The 15,572-nt window shown below is 40.1% G+C and overlaps 1 long non-coding RNA gene across 1 annotated transcript in view; it reads left to right on the top strand.

Annotated features, from left to right (window-relative positions):
* The first annotated feature begins 1,554 nt into the window (after positions 1-1,554).
* Positions 1,555-15,572, top strand: part of LOC127585489 (uncharacterized) — a 125,186-nt gene continuing 111,168 nt past the window's right edge. The window contains exon 1 of the long non-coding RNA XR_007958513.1: positions 1,555-1,639. This is a non-coding gene — a long non-coding RNA (uncharacterized LOC127585489). The remainder of the gene's footprint in view (positions 1,640-15,572) is intronic.

The raw sequence follows: 15,572 nt of genomic DNA on the forward strand, positions 1-15,572 counted from the left end.
ACAAATTCCAATGCCTTTGTTTCTCCACCCTCTGTAAACTACAGATAACCCAGTTGTTTGGAGTTTTCCCTGCACCTCGTCATGTTGATCCATCACTCCTGTCCCCCCTGATTTTACTGACCTACACTAGGTCCTGATTCCCCCATTTGTAAATTCTCATCCTCATGTTTAAATCCCTTCACGGTCATGGTGCTCCCCTCTTCTGCAACCCTATCCTCAAGTTCCAAACACTTTTGCATCATTTTAAACTTATGGGGAATGTTTCAATTTTCAACAGCTAGCAATAGTGCAGTGCCTTTAAAAAAATAAAATGTCGCAGAATGCCTTGCAGGAGTATTTACACAACTTGACATCATGGATATTAAAATAGCTGTTCAAAGTTGGTTGAAGAAATAAATTTTAGGGAGCTTTGTAACCACTAGAAGGAAGGCACATGGAGAGGTTCATTAAAGGAATTCCAATTACAAAGGACTCAGCAGAAAGCATAGCCATCAATAGTGAATGGAAGAAAATGGAGGATATGCCAGAGAGCTGATGTTTATGAATATCAATGCCTTGATTAGATATATAACTAAAGAAGAATAAATAGAAAGATTCATATAAATATGGCACTTTTTATGGCCTCCGATCATCACACAGTGCAGTATAGGCAATCTATTGTTTTGGAGTGTGGTCACTGTTGTAACTCAGGAAGTGTTGCAGCCAAATGACAAGTATCACGTTCCCACAAACACCAATGTGATATTGACTAGACCATCTATGTTTCTGTGGTTGGTTGGAGATGACTTTTGTGGAGGAAAGGAGGGGGAGGCTTGGAGAGGCCTGATCATCCTCTCATCACAGATAATTTTAATTGTTATCACTGGGTGAAAATTGAGTGTGTTGCAATTGTCACCCGGATTTTTGCTGCTGAGAAAGTTAATCTGATTCCCAATGTTTTTTTTGTTTAGCTTTAGCTGAACTGAGATAAACCTCTGAACTAATGCCAGATCACTCAAGCCCAGTCAACACCGAAAACATGAGCTATGCCTAAAAGCTCCATTCATAGCCAGAGGATTCATTCCAATAATGTTCAAAGGCTTCCAACTAAATCAAGAGAGTTGTGGGTTAGGCATTAACTCTGCACAGGTTAGCTTGTCCTCTTTATCTTCTCTCTCTCTTTTATGTCAGCGTTTCCTTTCATGCTACACTTGTTAGATCTAGATTTTTCTGTACTTTAATATGGCACTAATTTCAAATTAAAAATAATTGTTTTTGTTATTCAGAATTTTACTTTAAAAATATGCTCTCAGTGTTATGAAAATTGGGACAAAGCCTTGCTTGTTCAAAGCTTCATTTTGCAACATTGACTTTGAATGTTATGTATTTGGATTGTGGTGCCAAATGAAAGTGTATTGCCCAACATCTTGAACAGGAAGCATTCCTGAAGGATGTAACTGCTTATTTATACAATGATAAAGTTGTGAAACTTCTTGATAACAGCGAACATGAGTTGTGACAGCCAGCAACTCTTTTGGCATTCAAGCTTTACATTTAGGAAGTGAACCAGCTGGCAATAGCCTTGAGATAAGAGGTAATCGGGCATGGAGGTATGAAGGAGGAGATAATCAGCAAGAAGCTCCCTTGTAACAGAAAGACGGTGAGCTGAGAAAAAGTATTTTGGAATAGCTTATTTCTTTATCATACTGTTTAATTTAATACAGACAAATGGATAGAGGTCTTCCAGTGAAGAAGTCATGAGCCACCATGATTGTGGATCAATTCAGCACACAGTGGATATTTTTGATAATATAGGAATACATAGGACATGTAAATGGCTATTCTGGCCAATTAACCCATACTATTCTTTATCTTCCATTCCATCCTCTCTCGTCTTTCCTCAGCTAAATCAGCTTAACCTTCCATTCCTTTCTCTCTCATATACTTGTTCAACCTCCTTTTAAATGCATCCATACTATTGACTTCCAATACCGCCTGTGCTAGTGAGTTGCATATTCTCATTACTATTGAGCTGTCTTCTACCTTTAAATGTCCATGCAGATGCATTCCAAGGCCCCTCTATTTCTCATCACTTTAAAAATTTCTATTAAGTCATTTTATTGTATATTCCCTTGCCTTGGAACACCTCTCCAAATACTTTACTTCACATTTCTCTGGATTAAATTCCATTCATCATTTTTTGCCCAATCAACTAGACCATCTAAGTCTTGCAGACTAAAACTTTCCTCCTCATGGAAACCACGGGGCCCATTTTAGTAACATCTGCAAATTTCTCTAGCATGTCCACCACAATTAGGTCTATGTCATTAATATGTATTAAAATAAAAGCGAGGGACCAAATACAGCCCTTTTGAACTCTACTAGTAGGGGCATACCAGTCAGAAAACAACCCACTAACCATTACCATTTCTGTTTTGATACTGAGCCATTTTTGGATCCAATTTGTCACTCTCCCTTGGATTCCATGGGCCTTTACTTTTAAGATCAGCCTGCCTTGTGAGACCTTTTCAAAAGCCTTGTTAATATCCCTATAACTTACATCACTATCTTCATTGACTTTCTTTATTACCTCCTTAAGTTATCGAATCAAGGTAGTCGGACACTATCTTCCCTTCACAAATCCATACTGAGTGTCTCTGTTGATGCGTGCCTTACTATATGAAGGTTTATTCTGCCCATCAGAATGAATTCCACTAATCTGCCCAGCACTAGTTGGCCTGTAATTACTTGCTTTATCCCTTCCCGTTTTAAACACTAGAGGAAACATTCTCTCTGCTTCCATTCTATTAAAACCTTTCATCATTTTAAAGCTCTCAATTAAATCATACCTCAGCTATCATTTCTCAGGGGAAGAGAGACACAGTCTGTTCTGTTGCTGACATGCATACTGTTGCAGAAGAAAGTGCAGATGCTGGAATCTGGAGCAACACACACAAAATGCTGGGGGAACTCAGCAGGTCAGCATCTATGGAGGGAAATAAACAGTTGACATTTTGGGTCGAGACCCTTCATCAGGACTGGAAAGGAAAAGGGCAGAAGCCAGAATAAAAAGGTCGGGGGAGGGGGAGGAGCGCAAGCTGGCAAGTGATAGGTGAATCCAGGTGAGAGGGGGAAGGTAGGTGGGGGAGGGGGATGAAAAGGAGTGATGTAAGAAGCTGAGAAGTGATAGGTAGAAGAGGCAAAGGGCTGAAGAAGGAATCTGGTGGGAGAGGACAGTAGACCATAGGATAAAGGGAAGGAAGTGGGAATAGGTGGGCAGGTCATGAGGGCAGGGGAGGGGAAGAGAAAGGGTGAGGGGGCCACAGGAATGCTGGAAAACAAAGGAGGGGAAGGGAAAAAAGGGGGTAAGAGGGGAGAGGTGCATACTGTTGGATTTTTAGTTTTGCCTTGTATATCTCTGTACGTTCCCTCTATTTCCTTTTGATAATACAGCATCCAGAAACTGTACATGGTACATGGTCTCATGAAGATTTGAAACAGGTTTAGCATTATTTCTCTCCTTTTCAGTTTTATCCCTCCAAATATAAGCCCTGGTGCTTGGTTTGCCATTTTAATGTTCTCTTGTAATTTGTTTCAGACCTCCTCATTGTCCTGCTCAGCAATTTGATGGTATCCTTTCTTTCAATTCATTTCAGCATCTGGGTGTTGCTGGCAAGGCTAACATTTATTGTCCATCCCTAATTGTCCTTAATAAAGGGGTGGTAAGCCATCTTCTTGAACCACTGCATTCCTTCTGGTGAAGGTAATCCCACCATGTTGTTGGGAAATGAGTTCTAGGATTTAGAGCTAGCGATGATGATGAATGAAGATGTATTCCAAGTCAGGATAACATGCATTTTGTAGATGGTGCACTCTTTGGCCACTGTTTGCTGGTGAGGGAGGGAATAAATGTTTATAAGGTGATTGATAGGATACTAATCAAGCAGGTTATTTTGTCCTGGCTGGTGTTGAGATTCTTTAGAGTTATTGGTGCTGCAGTCATCTAGACATGGAGTAATTTCAATTTCCATTTACAAATTGAATTATGAGTTACTTTTAGTAATTCTAAGTTAGCCTATTGCAATGGAAGGAAAAGTAACATCAGATTTTGGAATAGCTGGTCTGACTCAAATTACTGTTGCAGTTCATATTAATATTTGGGGCATTTACCAATGGGCTTTAGTTAACTAACAAGGGTAAATGTGTCAGTTTAATGTTGGAGAAACAAAGGACTGCAGATGCTGGAATCTAGATGAAAAACGCGATGATGCTGAAGGAACTCAGCAGGCCAGGCAGTATCCGTGGAGAAAAGCAGGCAGTCAACATTTTGGGTCAGTCCTGAAGTTTACTGTTGTTTGTTGTGAGTATGGAGTAACTTGGTAAAATTATACCAAGCAACTCAGAGACTTTTCATTGTGGTTCATTCACAACAAATGGTTGCATTTAAAATGTTCTTAGGAACATACGGGAATGTTACCACACAAAATTTGACACCAAACGATATATGAACTGGAGTAATAAAATTTTACAAATCTTATTAAAAGAAGTAAAAGGGCAGAAAGATATAGGAAAATTACTGCAGAGCTTAGGGTGGCTGAAGAGGGTGCAAAGAGATTCAAGGATGCACAAAAAAGCCAAAATTGGAAAAATTCAGTAATATTTGAAGATTACGGAAATTGGATTTGTTATGGGGAAGGTGGGGGTGGGGTGATTGATGATGGGTGGATGGGTTGTAGAATGGGTTAAAGGCTTTGTGTGAACTTCAAAAAAGAGAATGAAAATTTTAAATTGGAGCCATTGTAGCTCTGAGACCACAGGGAAGTGATTGGACAGGATTAGCATCATAGCAGTAGAGTCATGGCTAACTTTCTCCTGTACACAAGAGACATAATGTTAAATAATGGAAAGGGTCAATGAGTAGACAAGGCTTTTCGCAGATATTCTTGCAGACTGATGAAGAATATTGAGTGTGGCAACAAATGTACCTGCTTTGAACGTGGAGTTGGGCTTGATGGCTAGGTCCTGCTCTGAATGACTCTCATTCAATTGATGCTGACCTCTGCTGTTGTCTGTGTGGAGTTTACACGTTCTCCCAGTGATCATATGGGTTTCTCCCAGGTGTTTCTGTTTCTTCCCACATCTCAAAGACATGTGGGTTGGTTGGTTAATTGACTGTAAATTGCCTATGGTGTGAAGGTGAGTGGTAGAATCTGGACATAGATGATAGGAATGTGCAGAGAATAGGTACCAGGGAGAATCAAAGGATTAAGATTGATGGCATAGACTTAATGGGCTGAAACAGCCTCCTTCTATTTCATAAGGAAATACGGAATATGATCTGTGGAAGGATTAAGCATATTTGTCAAATTTTATTGTTTGATATTTTCTTATTATTATTTTGGAAATTTATTGTAAGTTTGATAGAACCAATGGTAACATACAGAACTAAGGTTTCCTAAGCATTTCTACTTCTCTGTCTGTTTTGTTGGCCAACTTCTCCTCATTGCCCCAAATCAGAAGAAAGGGTGCTGAAAGTTTGTAAATGAAGGTTAATTACAACATTTCTAGAGCTGAGTTGAATGGGCCATTTGTGGCCTTCATCACTCTTATTGAGTCAGATCTAAGATAATCCACCACTTGTATACCTTCTGTTTAATTCCATCTGCTGGTAATGACTTGGTTATTGCCTGTTAAACTCTATGCACAAGATTAGTGACAAAGGCAATAACATCTCCTATGACAGATTCAACATTGATGTAGTTGAGAAACAGAATTAAAGCAATCACCCTGCCCAGAACTGAGGGCCTTTAATGATGATAATTTATTTTTTATGAAGCGATGACTGTGCCTCTGAGAAAACAACATATCCATTTCAACGGTTTATCAGATACAGCTTAAGCATCAGCCTCCCAGTGAATTGCTGCTCCTGTACCTTAACTGAAGCCTCCAATCATGTTATAGGTTTCTAGACACAACACAAATTGAATTTTATATTTCTGTTCAGGCTCTTGAGAGTGCAACATTATCGTCATTTGTTTTTGTAGTAAAGCATACCTTTTAAAAGTTCTTAATTAATGATATTCTTCATTATTGTGATCTGATTTTGCTTCCCTTTTGTCTCATGGAATGATTAATGACCAACAACAAGGTTCAAAGTAGATGATGCAGGAGATATTCAGGAGAATGCAAGAAAATAATAAGCTTTAATTAATGTTGTTATGTGTTTTATAAATATATTGTTTTTATTTGTTGATGGAGATAAATTTAATGGACATTAGCAAAGAAAATATAAATAAATGACTTAAACGAGGTAAAATGAAAAGTAGAAAAAGAAAACAGTTTGAAATTCATTCATTGCCCATTCATTCAAAGTGTCTGCCAGACCAAGGACAATAAATTACTTTATGGTTCAAGGGCATTTGATTATAAATTTGGATCCATTATTGTAATAATCATTGATGAGAGCATAAATAGATAAATATGGAGAAGTTTGCACAGCCACCCTTAAAAACAACATTGATATATGGGAAGGAGTTACTGGGAAACAAAAGGAACAGTGTAGCTTTTCATTTTGGATGGGCAATGGGAGGGGTAATTGTAATGTCCCTGATGACTTTACCAGAAAACCCGGGCTATCTTTGGCACAGAGGCACAGCAGTGGGTGCCTCATAGCTCCAGCAACTAGGGTTCAATCCTATGCAGATTTCTTCCCTGTTCTCCTTGTGACTGTGTGGATTTCCTCCTGATGCTCTGGGTTCTTCCCACATCCCAAGGATATGCAGGTTGGTAAGTTAAACTGTCCACTGTAAATTGCCCCTCATGTGTAGGTGAGTGGTAGAAACTGGGGTGTGTAGTTGATGGGAATGTGAGGAGAGTAGAATGGAATTAGTCTAGGATTGGATGTAAATGGTTGCCTGATGGTCAGTGTGGATTCAACGGGATGAAGGGTCTGTTTATGAGCTGTATACTCTGACTCAATGACTGTTTAAAAACTGAACAGAAAGATATTTTCAAAAGTATTGACGGTTTTATAAAACAAGCTAAGACTCATTTATTGGAAAGGAGAGTAAAAAAGACCAAATATGATGACACATTTTCAGCTTAAATGGAGCAAAAGAGAGAAATGCAAATAAGCAGTATTCATTGTGAATTTGCTGAATAGGCAAAAATATTGAGACAAATATTGTAGAGGGAACAAAGAAAGACTGCCTATCAGATCAGAGTTTCTTAGAAGTTTCTGCCCAAGTTTAAAGAATCTTTTGTGTCCATATGAAAAATCTCATATTAGAAGCACAAAAGTAGCTATGCCTTCAGGATGCAATCAGGGGAAACTCAGTGAGAGCTTCCCCTGATTGGTCCTATTTGCTTGTCTTCAAAAAGTCTCCAAAAATTAAATTGGTTCTTATGTGGGCAAAAACATGAAATGCAATTAAAGAACAATGTACCAAGGAAATGACACTGTACCCAAATTAATGGAGAATTGCCTCCTATGTACTGGACTCTCCCCTCCTCCCCTGCACCTGCTTGTCACTATCTCTCATCTGCATCTACCTATCACCACCTTATGCCCACCCCACCTCCCCTCTTTTGTTCACCTATCACTGCTCTGCTTTTCCCTTCTATATATTGGGCTTCCCCTTCTCCTCTCTTCAGTCCTGAAGAAGGGTCCTGACCCAAAATGTTGACGGCCTGCTTTTCTCCATGGATACTGCCTGGCCTGCTGAGTTCCAGCATCTGCAGTCCTTTGTTTCTCGAGAATTCTTTGTATACTTTTTCAAACTCACAGGGGTTTGATTAAAATTGGGGCTAGGAATTTAATCGTGTCTACCGTTTTTAAGGAATTATTGGATCCAGCTGGGCGAAGTAATGCTACTAATTCCATATGTCCATGAGCAATCTTGTTGGAGTCTAAGATTTTCAATCCAGTTGTTCTGTGATATCTACCACCTGCAACAGACAGAGCTCCAGTCATGCACTCATGCCTGAAGTGCTCTGCTTGTGGCAGAAAGGTCGCATTGACCATGGAATTTTTATTTCTGGATTGTTCCAGGCAGTAATTGAAAATCAAAGAACTACAGATGTTGGAAATCTGAAAGGAAAACAGGAAATGCTGGAGACTCTCAGCAGGTCAGGCAGCACTTATGGAAAGAGAAGCAGAGTTAACGTTTTAGATCAAAGTTCTTCCTTCAGATCTTTAAAACCAAGGGAACAAGTAAGTTTTAAGTTGAAGAGAGGATGGGGGAGGGACGGATAGTCAAAAGAAATACCACTGATAGGGTGGGACTAGGTTTCCCTGGAGATGCACTATTTCCAAGGTCATATGGTTGATAGACTGATAAGGGAAGTTAGAGAGAGAAAAAAAACTAGAGGTATACGTAAAAGCTGTGAAATGCAGGTCAGAGCTGTTGGAGAGAACTGAAACCAAAAATTGGAAATGCCCATCCATCCATGTGATTCAAGAATAGCTTGTGGGTTGACAGCAACGCTGAATGTGAGAAAAATGCTCAGATATGAGCATGTCTTTAAATTCTGTGATTTTTATGTTAATTTGTGGGGAGCCCCCGACCCCTAGTAGCAAGCCCCACTCCTCAACTTCACCTGACTGTTGCTTGGTGAACAGGTCTTTCCCACCTTCTCCTGCAAAGATGATATCACATCCGTGTGATGTGCCTGCCATGTATGAATAGCTGGAAATGTCTGTAGATCTGAGATGTGTGGGGGCTAGAGCACTGATAAGTATGTGTATGTGTTTTGGGACATTTGAGTGTTAGGACAAGTAACCGTAGCTGTAACTGACTATTGGAAGAGTGGACCATGGAGCAGTGTGTGAGCTGCACTAGTTGTTGGTAGATGGGCTTTGGTGATGTGTTCACTGGCTCTAAACATATCTGTGAGTCTTTAAGACTTCTTGCTAAACTGCATCATTCTAGGCATCCAAATCTCCGGCAACCTTCTCACAATGGAGTTTCATTGGGACCTAGAGGGATTTTTAGGCCCCCAAGCGTTAGGGATTTCTCACCTAGTATCCTCCTTTTCCAAGGATTTTGCTCACCATGGCTACTCTGAATGCTCCCCAGGCTATGCAGTGACATCATGAAGTGGCTGCTGGCTGTGGGCATGTCCTCTTTAAGAGCCTCAGGCATGTCTTCAATCAGCACAAGTTGGTTTCAGCTGGTGCGTGGGACTCATGAAATGACTCCCTGTTATTCTCTGCTCAATTTAAAAAAAGTGTGATTAGCATTGCTTAAAGAAATTGTTTTGCATTCTCCAATTTCTTCCTCTGTGATTTAAGGTACCTGGTCCAGAAAATCGATTGTCTCAAGCAAAATTCTTTTAAGTGCTAAGTGATAAGAATTTTTAACAAATCTTATTGCTAAATGTGATCAGTTACTTTGTGTTGCTGTGGAGCAGTTCTGGATTTTCAATCCAGGTGCTCAGATATGGAAATTATTCTTTGCATATGAAGTCTGTGAATGGTGCATTCCTTGAACATTGAAGCAAGTTTAATGCCCACAGCAAAAAACAATCCGCTGGGTGAACTTAGTGGGTCAGGCAACATCTGTGGAAAGAAATGGACCATCGACCTTTTGGGTCGAGACCTTTCATCTGGACTGCTCAGGATCAGTTATCAGGTCGAATTCTTCCCAAGTCACTCTCAACTCAGTCAGGAATACTTATCTTCCTCCAAAGAGGTACCTTCTCTAATTTTTACTGTCAATTATCATGCCCATCTTCCCTGTCAAGATCTTTAGGCTGCCCTAATTGTCTCCTCAGCCCTGAGATATCATTTCCATGGCAGCACCAATCATCTCCTTTACATCCACCACAACTGCAATCATTTCCACTGAACCAGTGTGGAGTCCTCTCCAAAGGACCCACTCCCTGGGATCCTCTCCCCTCTCACCCCATCCAATTCTCAATCCAATCTGAAAACCTTTCTCTAACCTCTCAATCTACCCCACTGATCATCACCTCAACCCAATTCCAGGCTAGTCCTTAGCATACTTCCTTCATAATCTGTTATCTCTGCAAAGGAGGGAAACTATAGAAGAAAGGACTTTGTGCACCATGCACTTAGAGCCATAGAGCCATACTGCATGGAAACAGACTGATTCCATGCTGACAATCAAGCACTCATTTACAGAAATAGTATATTAATCCTAGTTTCTTCTCCCCATATTTCCATCAACTTTCGTCAGATTCTACCACTCACCCGCGCACACTATGGGGAATTTGCAGTGGCCACGTGTCTTGGGATGTGGGAGGAAAGCAGAGCACCTGGAGGAAACCCATGCAGTCACAGGAAGAATGTGCAAACTCCACACAGACAGCACCAGAGTAAGCCCATGTCACTGGAGCTGTGAGGCAACAGCTGTAGTAGCTGCACCACTGTTCTGCCCCATTATACAGGTCTACCACACCCCAGGCTTCATCCATGGTATAAAATCATAGCCAGCTGGCCTTGTACAAACTGGCAGAGTCTCCATTTTTATGCACAGAAGAATTCCTAATCCTGTGTGTTTTAAGCATGAGCAGATAATAATGTTGGGCAATCAGCCAAACAGCACTCCTTGCTCTCCTTAACTTCTCTCTTTGCTGTGCTTACATGTAGAATATGCTATTTTACTTGCAACAATGTCTGTTCAATAATGTGTGTATTAAGTTTCACCCTGCTGCTCTTTCATTCATTTATGTATTCTATCAAACTCATTTTCTGGGTCCCCAGACACATCATCACATTTAGGTGGTCAATTATTTGTTCTTTTCAACAAATTAGCAACTTTCCATTCAGCTTCCAAATTTGTTTTCTTCCAATCATCCCATCATTGATGTTTCACCGCTTATTTCGTGATGACCTATGAGCTTTGATTTTGTCTCAGTTTTTTTTTCACCTCAGTTCCTTATGGAAATGTTAAACGTTATAATAAAATCACAGAGAAATTGGAGAAGTGCCTGTTTGCAAACAGAATCTGATTTTCTTTTCATCTTATGTTACCACTGAGATTTAGGAAGGTTTGGGAGCAAGGGCTGCCAGTGATGGCTCAGGTGGTGCAAAAGGAGTTCTCAGTGGCAATCAACACATCCTGATCATTTTTAATGATATGAAATTGCTAGAGGTTGTCTTAGAACATAGAACACTACAGCACAGTACAGGCCCTTTGGCCCACAATGTTGTGCTGACATTTTATCCTGCTCTAAGATCTATCTAACCCTTCCCTCCCACATAACCCCCTATTTTTCTATCATTCACATGTGTTTATCTAAGAGTCTCTTAAATGTCCCTAATGTATCTGCCCCCCACCCCCCACCACTTCTGTTGTCAACAACTAGGAATGGGAGAAGACGTCTACTCTCTGCAAATTTGAAATGAATACCTGATATCTTTAAGCCTTCTTGTTCATTGGTTGTTCTATGGTGTTTACATCTTCTGCACTTACACTCCCATACCCTTAACATTTAATTTGTAGGATTGGTTTCAAACCAGCCCATAATATTAACATTATTGAAGACTGCTGTCTTCATGTACACTGAGAAAACCTCAAGCACCATCTGACCCTTGATGGTAGCCCATGCTCCCAGAACTTTCATTGGGAGCTTAGATATCAGTGTGGATGCAAGACTTAAAAAAAATCAGATACTGTTTCCAAACAGGCACTTCTCCAGTTTCTCAGTGATTTTATTATAATCTCTTTAAGTGGCAGGCTCTAAAGAAACAATGCCAGATTATCACTGCCAGTAAAATGCAGCTGACTTGTTTACTCAGTTCCTGTGAAAATAATGAATAATACCGCTTTTGCAGAATTGCTTCTGCTTATATATGATGGTTCTCTCACATGGTGTAACTCATGTTGTGCTTCACTTTACTCAGAAACCCTGTCATGGATTTGACATTTAGCTTTCTGTATTATCCAAAACCAACAATGTGTCTTTTAAAATATTTTGTATGTGATGGCAGAAAGTATGGAACTAATTGTACTTAGTCACTAAAACCTGGCAAAAGTTTTAGCTGTTTATAGAATATGAGGTAATAATTGCAACAAATTGATCATGTGAAAAGTACAAACCAGCTTGATGTTTAATTTCAAGATTGTCTTTGTGACGTGCCATGGTTGTGAAACAAATGCATATTGTAGTTTTTCTCTCCCTCACTCATGCTGAAATTCAGGAAAGTCTGCAAGAGAAAATTAACAGGACATCCTTCAGCTGTTGGCTGCCTTAACCGGGCTTCAAAATGGGTGGACTGCACCCCTGTCTGAAAATAATGTGAGACTTCTTTTAATTAAAACAGTATTACTGGGACCCGAAAACCATCCTTGTGTATCCATGGATAAAGCAGGTACTTCCTGTGTTTCTTCTATGCTTCAAGGCACTTTTCAGACCACTCAGATTTCAGGATGACATCCATATACAAAACCAACAAAAGTGCATTTCTTGGAAAATTTATCTGGAGCTGGGAGGAGTATAGGAGCACATGTCTTTTTGCTTTTAACATTTTATTTATATTCCAGTTCCTTGGAATACCTAGGAAGCAGCACTTCACATTTTTTTGTGGGCTTAAAACATAATGTATAAAAGAAGGAGATTGTGTGGCTTTCTGACCTTCTCCACCATTCAATAAGGTAATGGCTGATAACCTGTTTCAATTCTACTTTGCCATCTGATCCCCAGATTCTCCGAGTTCCTTCATGTTCAAAAATCTATTGCTCTTAGCCTTGAATATACTCAACGATAGCATCTCCAGGCCTTTGAGGTAGAGTGTGGAATTGAAGTCAACCGAGTACAAATATAAGTCTGACTTTCAATAAGTCACTCTGAAGCCAACATTATAAATTGTTTCTCTCTGAGGTAATTTCCTGTGGGTCTATTGCTTTCTCACTGTGGGTCTTGGACTTAAATATTGGATGGGCCACTAAATCCTACATAGACTTTACAATGCATATAGCATTCATATTGCTGTTGTCCTTATTTAATGGATTCATAAGCAAGGAAATACCTGCCAGGAAAGAAAAGAAAGGCATCCATTTTGAACTAGTCTTTGTTTATGATTTTGAGCTGGAACTGATTTTTTTTTCTAATTGTTTCTGGGGGTGGTAGGTTATTTCAGGTGCAACTTAAATTGGGTCCATGAGAATGGATTTCCACAGAGGTCATCTCCCTTATCTGCATCAACTCAGGATGAAGAGTGCAAACCCCAGAAGAACAGCACATACATTTATAGGTTCCTTGCAGATCTTCTGCTGAGGTTATGGTGGGTAAGCTGAGAACCTCTTGTAATTCACCTACAGCCCTTCCATAGCTCCTCACTGTTCAGCAGCAAATGGATGTGAGCCTCCCATAGAGAGAAAAATCTGAGGAATATCTACATTTGGTAGGAAACCAGGAGAAATCTTTTCAGAGTTACATATTCTAGCAGAGATAAATTCTAAGAGTTACCGTATTCCTTTATGCTTTCTTAATTAGAATAGGGGCAGAGTTGGCTGATAACATATATATCTATTATTTCTACAAAAGTCAGCATCAGCTATTTGTTCACTGTGCAGCAGGTATCAAATTTCAAAATGTCACAGTTTGTTGCAAGCACAAGGAGAAAACCCGATTTCACCATGATGGTCTATTTTGGAAATAAACCAGAAATTTTCAAGCAGCTACAGTGACCTTCTCACTGACTTCCAGAAGGGAGTGGACAGGCAGTTACAATTTGGACTTGCGTATTTAGACATTATAGTTTTAAGCAATGGCTCAAAGGAGATGGGCTTGATTGACAATTGTGTGCAGAGTCCATAATTCCTCATTGGGTTCTTCTTGTAACTGTACTGTGGTGTATAAGATTAACATCACTTAGAATTGTGGCTTCATTGTGGCAGTCACCACAACTGAACAGAAGCATATGAACATAGAAACATAAGAAAATAGGAGCAGGAATAGACCCCTCAGCCCTTCAAGCCTGCCCTGGCATTCAATATGATATAGCTGATCAGCTCAAAGGCTCAACTCCCAATTCCCTATGGCCTTCAATGCCCTGATCTTTCAAAAATTATCTATCTCCTCTTTAACTACCTCCAATAATCTTGCTCTCACAAGCCTCTGGGATGGAGAACTCCAGAGATTCACCACCCTCTGTGCACAGAAGTTCCTATGCACCTCAATTTTAAGTGACCGTCTCTAATCTTGTAACTGTGTTCCCTCATTCAAAGTTCTCCCACTAGTGGAAACATCTTGATATCTACCCTATCATGCCTCCAAAGACTGCTTACATTTTCATCCAAGTCATTACCAACTACCATGAGGGACCATGTCAAATGCTTTACTAAAGTCCACGTAGAAAATACTTACTGCCCTACCCACATAAATCATCTTCATATGCTCCTCAAAAAACTCACTCAAGTTTGTGAGTCATGACCTCTCCCACAACACCCCATGATGACTAACCCAAATACGTCCATCCTTTTCCAAATGTGAGTAAATTTCCAAAGTCTTCCAATAATCTCCCTATCACTAATGTAAAGACTCACCAGCCTATAATATCCTGTTTTTTTCCCTGTTGCCCTTCTTAAACAAAGAAGAACGTTACCTATTCTCCAATCTTCTGGGACCTTGCCTGTGGCTAAAGAGGATATGAAGATCAAGGCATCAGCCATGTCCTTCCTTGCTTCCCTCAGTATCCTGGTATAGATTCCATCAGGCACTGGGAACATCCACCTTAATGTTTTTCAAGACACCAAACATCTCTTCTTTCTTAGTATTGACATGTCCTGGAATATCAACATACCCCTCTCTGATCTCACCATCATCCATGTCCTTCTCCTTGTTGAATACCAAAGTGTAGTACTCATTTAGGACATTGCCCACTCCTTCTGGCTCCACAGAAGCAGATGGGAATCAGATTATGGGAAACAGGTTCTGGCTATCTTCCTTATCTATACCTCTCATAATTTTATATACCTCTATGCTGTCACTTCTCAGCCTTCGTTGCTCTGGAGTAAATGGTTCGTGCCTATCCAATCTCTCCTTATAACTGAAGCCCTCCAGTTTTATTATCAGAATTTTCTGCCCCAATCTTTAAAGCTATAGCAGACATCAGAAGGCAAGGATGGACATATTACCTTTACCTACAGCTTTGTCTGGATGCCACAGTGGCTCAGCAGTATTGGTATTGGTATTGGTTTATTATTGTCACTTGTACTGAGGTACAGTGAAAAGCTTGTCTTACAAACCGATCGTACAGGTCAATTCATTACACAGTGCAGTTACATTGAGTTAGTACAAAGTGCATTGATGTAGTACAGGTAAAAACAGTAACAGTAGAGTAAAGTGTCACAGCTACAGAGAAAGTGCAGTGCAATAAGGTGCAAACTCACAACAAGTGACATGAGGTCATAGTCCATCTCATTGTATAAAGGAACCGTTCAATAGTCTTATCACAGTGGAGTAGAAGCTGTCCTTAAGTCTGGTGGTACATGGCCTCAGGCACCTGTATCTTCTACCCAATGGAAGAGGGGAGAAGAGAGAATGTCCTGGGTGGGTGGGGTCTTTGATTATGCTGGCTGCTTCACCAAGACAACGAGAGGTAAAGATAGAGTCCAAGGAGGGGA

The sequence above is a fragment of the Pristis pectinata genome, chromosome 2 (genome assembly GCF_009764475.1).
Source record: "Pristis pectinata isolate sPriPec2 chromosome 2, sPriPec2.1.pri, whole genome shotgun sequence".
Lineage (NCBI taxonomy): Eukaryota > Metazoa > Chordata > Chondrichthyes > Rhinopristiformes > Pristidae > Pristis > Pristis pectinata.